A 6,096-nucleotide genomic window follows, 5' to 3' on the forward strand; every position below is an offset into this window, starting at 1 on the left:
ACAAAAAAATGCATACAAATGTTTATGGCAGCTTTATTTGTAATCACCCAAAACTGGAAGTAACCTAATCAATGTCCCTTCAACTGGGGAATGGATAAACCAAATGGCGGTATATCCATACAATGGATTATGACTCAGAAATAAGGAACTATTGATAAACCCAACAACATGAATGAATCTCAGATGTATTATGCCTAGTGAAGGAAGCCAGTCTCAAAAGGCTAAATACCATACAATTCCACTTACCTGACATTCTCCAAAGGATAAAACTATAGGGACGAATAATAAATCAGGGTTTCCAGGAGTTAGGTGTAGGGAGGTTTTTACTATAAAGTAACAGGAATGGACACCTGGCTGGCTCAGTCAGTTGAACATCCAACTCTTGATTTTGGCTCAGGTCCCGATCTCGGAGTTGTGGGATCGAACCCAGTATCAGGCCCCACGCTCAATGAGGAGTCTGCTTCTCTCCCTCTCCCTCTTCCTCTCCCCCAGCTGATGCTCTCTCTCCCTAAAATAAATAAATAAATCTTCAAAAAAAATAAATAAAAATAAACTAGCAGGAATAAATTTGGTGGTGGAGTGCAGGGAATAATGGAACTGTTCTGTACCTTGATTGTGTTGTTTACACAACTCTGCGTTTGTCAAAGCTTATAGAAGTGTACACCAAAAGGAATTTTATTCTATGTAAATCATGAATAAAATTTAAAAACCTATAGGCATAAAATAAGCCTACATGTTGTATGATTCTTTTCATATCACATTCACACTAAAGCAAAACTTATAGGGACAGAAAACAGATCAGTGGTTCCCAGAATCTGAAGGTGGAGGTAAGGGTTGACTACAAAGGGGCCCTAGTGTTTTGGGGGTGAAATAACTATTCCATATCTTGATTTTAATAGTTTACTACTGTATATATTTGTCCAAAGTGACAGAACTTACACTATAAAGGATGAACTTTATTGTATGTACATTAAACTTAATTTTTAAAAAAATTAGTATGGAGTTAAGATGGCAGAGTAGTAGGGGGACCTGGAGTTTGCCTTGTCCTTTGAACACAGCTAGATCAACATCCACCCATTTTGAACAACTAGGAATACAATCTGAGGATTAAGAAAACAATCTGCACTGTTGGAGGGAGAGAACATGGCAGATGAGGGGGCCAGAGCCCTGAATTGGGGGAGAGGAAAGCCGTGCCACAATGGGGAGGGAACCCTTTTCATGGAGCAAAGTCAGGGAGAGGGAGAAAGTGGAAGAGAGCACAGTGGGTAGGGATCGTACATTAAGTTGTGGTGAGGAGCTCCCCTGGGTCTCACTGGGAGAGATCGCTCCCCTTCCTGGAGTGCATTTGGAAAAGGGTATTTTACTTCTGCAAGGACAAAGGGACAGACAGGAGCCACTGAGCAGTGCTCAACAGCAGGGTCAGAGGTGTGCACAGAGGGCAGAAAACCTCCTAACAACTTTTTGCTGTGAGCCACAATAGGCTTAAACCTGTGTGCACAGAGCGGCTGCTTGTGTGCAGCAGAACTGAACAGAGAGCAGAGACGGGCAGACTGCAGATAACCTGGCCACTGCTCTTCCCTGTCTGCCACAATAGATTCAAGCCTCTGTATGACTGCTTTTCTCTGACAGAACAGAGTAGGGGACAGAGTCACACACAGTTGCCGATAACCTGGTTCCAGCTGTTTACTGAGTGCTAAAATCAACTCTAGCCTCTGCTCGCACACTGTATGACTGCTTTTCGGGGACAGAATGGTGCTGGGCATACCTCAAGACTCTCCTCCGAGGGAGGGGAGTGGGCCCACACATTACCAGGCCCTTTAAAACTTGGAGTTTTGAGTCCCAGCCACCCGCCAGAGATAAAATACTGGAGATCTGTACTGCCAGGTGCACCAATGGCCAGGAACAGACTGGTTAAGGCTCATGGAACTGATGAAAGCCCAGGACACAGGAGATTGTTGGCTTTTCTGAGAGGGCCTCCTGAACAACAGTAGCTGGGAGTTCCCCTCCCCAGGAACGAGGGCCATATTCATCCTCCTCCACCACCCTTCCCTCCCCACCACCCACCAGAACAGTCCAACTTCAGCGAGAAACAAGCGCATCTAGTGGAGACCGGAGTCCCCTACACTAAACCCCACTCTCCTGCACCTGGCAGGGGCATCTTTACAGGGGCAAGTCAGGTTGTGGGCCAGCCCAGCAGGATGCTCCCTCAAAAGACCAACATAGGTCCCTGCATATATCAAGTCTACTGATGAAAGAATGCTCTAAAACATCAGCTTCTGATGAAAATAGGACCAGATTTGCTTTCTTTTTTAAGTTTTTTACTTTTTTACTTTTCTATTTCTTATTTTTATCTTTTATATTTTTTCCTTTTTTATTCTTTTTGCTTTATCTTTTTTTGGTATGAGGCTTATAATTTTTTGTTCATTTGTTGCTTTGTTTCCTTATTTTTCGAATCAGGCTTATTTTTTTCTTTCTTCTTTCCTTATTCTTTCTTCTTTTTCTTTCTTATTCGTTGGAGTCAGGCTTATAGTTTCTTGTTTGCATTTTTGTTCCTTTTCCCTTTCTCTTGTCTTGGATCAGGCTTTATTTTTCTTCTTTCTTCTTATTTTTTTTTTAAGATTTTTATTTATTTGACAGAGAGACAGCGAGAGAGGGAATACAAGCAGGGGGAGTGAGAGAGGGAGAAGCAGGCTTCCTGCAGAGCCCGATGTGGGGCTCGATCCCAGGACCCTGGGATCAGGACCTGAGCCGAAGGCAGACGCTTAACGACTGAGCCACCCAGGCGCCCCTCCTTTTTTTTTTTTTTTTTTTACTTTACATTCTTGACAAAAAAAATCAAAGCACAACTAGTTAAAGATCCAAACACTCCCCACTACAAACAAGGAGGAACTCTGTAGAGGACAGGCCAGTGGGAAAGAGCCGTCAAAACACAGCAGACTGTACAGCAGACTGTACAAAACATACACCAGAAACACTTCTGAAGTTTTTGTTGTTGATCTTGTTATTATTTTCATTGTTTTTCTTCTTCTTCTTTCTTCCTTTCTTTTCTGGACAAAATGACAAGATGGAGAAATTCACCCCAAAAGAAAGAACAGGAGGCAGTACTCACCGCCAGGGATTTAAGGATATAATTAAGATATCTGAACTAGAATTTAAAACCACGATTATAAAGATACTAGCTGCGCTTGAAAAAAGCATAGAAGATACCAGACAATCCCTTACTGTAGAGATAGAAGAAATAAAATCTAGTCAGGCTGAAATTAAAAATGCTATTACTGAGATGCAGTCCCAAGTGGATCCCATAAAAGTGATGAACAAAACAGAAGAATCAGTGATATAGAAGACAAAATGATGGAAAATAAGGAAATTGAAAAGAGAAAGAAAACTATTAGATCACGAAAGGAGACTTCGAGAACTCAGTGATTCCATTAAGTGAAATAATACCCAGATAATAGGGATCCCAGAAGATGAGGAGCAGGAGAAAGGGGCAGAAGATTTATCTGAACAAATTATAGCTGAGAACTTCCATAATCTGGGGAAGGAAACAGGCATTCAAGTCAAGGGCACAAGGGCATAGAGAAACATGAACACTAACAGACATTACCCACAAAGACATACAAATGGCCAACAGACACATGAAAAAAACACTCACCATCACTCAGCACCAGGGAAATACAAATCAAAACTACAATGAGATACCACCTCACACCAGTCAGAATGGCTAAAATGAACAAGTCAGGAAACGACAGATGTTGGTAAGGATGCGGAGAAAGAGGAACCCTCTTACACTGTTGGTGGGAATGCAAGCTGGTGCAGCCACTCTGGAAAACAGTGTGGACGTTCCTCAAAAAGTTGAAAATAGAGCTACCCTATGACCCAGCAATTGCAGTATAAGTATTTATACTTATACTGCAAAGATACAAATGTAGTGATCTGAAGGGGCACCTGCACCCCAATGTTTATAACAGCAATGTCCACAATAGCCAAATTATGGGAAGAGCCCAGGTGTCCATCAACAGATGAATGGATAAAGACGTGGTGTGTGTGTGTGTATGATGGAATACTACTCAGCCATCAGAAAAATGAAATCTTGCCATTTGCAACAACATGGATGGAACTAGAGGGTATTATGCTAAGTGAAATAAGTCAGTCAGAGAAAGACAAATACCATATGGTTTCACTTTTATATGTGGAATTTAAGAAACCAAACAAATCAACATAGAGGAAGGGAAGGAAAAATAAAAGATGAAAACAGAGAGGGAGGCAAACCATAAGAAACTCTTAACTACAGGAAACAAACAGGGTTGATGGATGGGGGGGATGGGGTAATTGGGTGATGGGCATTAAAGACGGCACTTGAAGTAATGAGCACTGGGTGTTATATGCAACTGATGAATCAGTGAATTCTACCTCTGAAACTAATAATACAGTATATGTTGATTAAATTGAATTTAAATTAAAAACATTTTTAAATGAGGGTGTGGCTCCTGGGTGGTGCAGTAGTTTTGAGTGTCCAACTCTTGGTTTCAGCTCAGGTTGAGATCTCTCAATCTCATGACCCTGAGATCGAAACCCCTGTTGGGCTCCCTGCTCAGCGCAGAGTCTGCTTAAGATCTCTCTCCCTCTCCTTCTGTCCCTTCCCCCACCCCCCACTCACGTGCTGTCTCTCTGAAATAAATAAATAAATCTCTTTTTAAAATGAGGGGAAAGACTCAAGAAACACCTTTTTTAAAAAGTTGTGATGGGACGCCTGGGTGGCTCAGTCGGTCAGGTGCCCCACTCTTGGTTTCAGCTTGGGTCATGATCTTGGGGTCATGAGATGGAGCCCCATAGTCAGGTGCCACACTCATTGGGGAGTCTGCTTAAAATTCTCTCCCTCTCCCTCTCCCTCTGCCCCTCCCCCTGGCTCATCTAAAATAAAGAAATCTTTAAAAAAAAATAATAAAATGTTGTGGTATGTTGTAGAGAATCTGGAGTCCCACATTCTTATTTTGACATGACTACTTCAGTTCTTCTGTTTAAGCCAAATTATGTTCCCATGCTTTACATTAAGTTCCATGCCCAACATGGGGCTTGAATTCACCAAGAGAACAAGCTGCATATTCTACTGAGCCAGGCAGGCTCCCCTCCCATACCCTTTCTTACTCAAGATACCTCTTATGTCTAGTAGTTCACCAGTATCTCTTAGGAGCACTAGAAAACATTTTAAATGTTCAACTATGAAATGCCATATAAGCTGTAAAATGGACGTACCTATCTTAGTATCCAATTTTTCATTATAACATCATTTACCCACCAGGAGAGTTTGATAAGATAGTGTGAAATAAGTTGGACCCCATCTAAAGGGACCTGAAGTGGAATTTTAGCAAGACCCTGTTTTTTTTAAAAACTAAAACCAGAATATATTTAAAGGGCTTGATAATAGAGGCTGGCACAGAGTAGGTGCTTAATCAATGTTAAGGAGACAGTACAATGCAGAGGAAAGAACCTGCACACAGCTTTTATCACATCTGGGTTTCAATCCTGGTACCAACATTTAATATGTTTTGGGTATGTCCTAACAGCTTCCTGAACCTGTTTATCTTTCATATGGGGAGACTAATCCCTTACTGGCAGAGCTGTATTGAGGGTTAATGGAGCTAACAGGTTTTCAGGGTTTGGTATAATTTGTGCTCAAGTAGTACTTCATTCTCTTCTTTGGCTGCCCCAGAATGCAGGAGTGGGCTGCACTTCCCTGCCAATCAGCCTGCAGCCAACTGCTCCAGTCCATCATGTAGTTTTGCTCTTAGAATTTGAATAGGTAAATTAGGGGGTGACAGCATGAGGCAAGGCTAAGATGCAGCTATGGGTCCAAAGATGATGTGGAAGTTTGGGGTAGGGGGAAAAGACTGAAGTGATCTAACAGCCACTCCCCTCAAATATGTTCAGTTTCAGGTAGATTGCTGGGACAGAGGTCATGTGCACAACCCAAACAAACCTGGGTAAAGTAAGAAGATTGTGTTCCTGCTGCCATCTACTCCAGTCCCTTCCTGAGGGCCCCTTGACACTATCTTTGTCTGATGGGGTAGCCCCCCGCCCAGGGTGGCTAACTATATT

The sequence above is a fragment of the Phoca vitulina genome, unplaced genomic scaffold (genome assembly GCF_004348235.1).
Source record: "Phoca vitulina isolate PV1807 unplaced genomic scaffold, GSC_HSeal_1.0 scaffold111, whole genome shotgun sequence".
Lineage (NCBI taxonomy): Eukaryota > Metazoa > Chordata > Mammalia > Carnivora > Phocidae > Phoca > Phoca vitulina.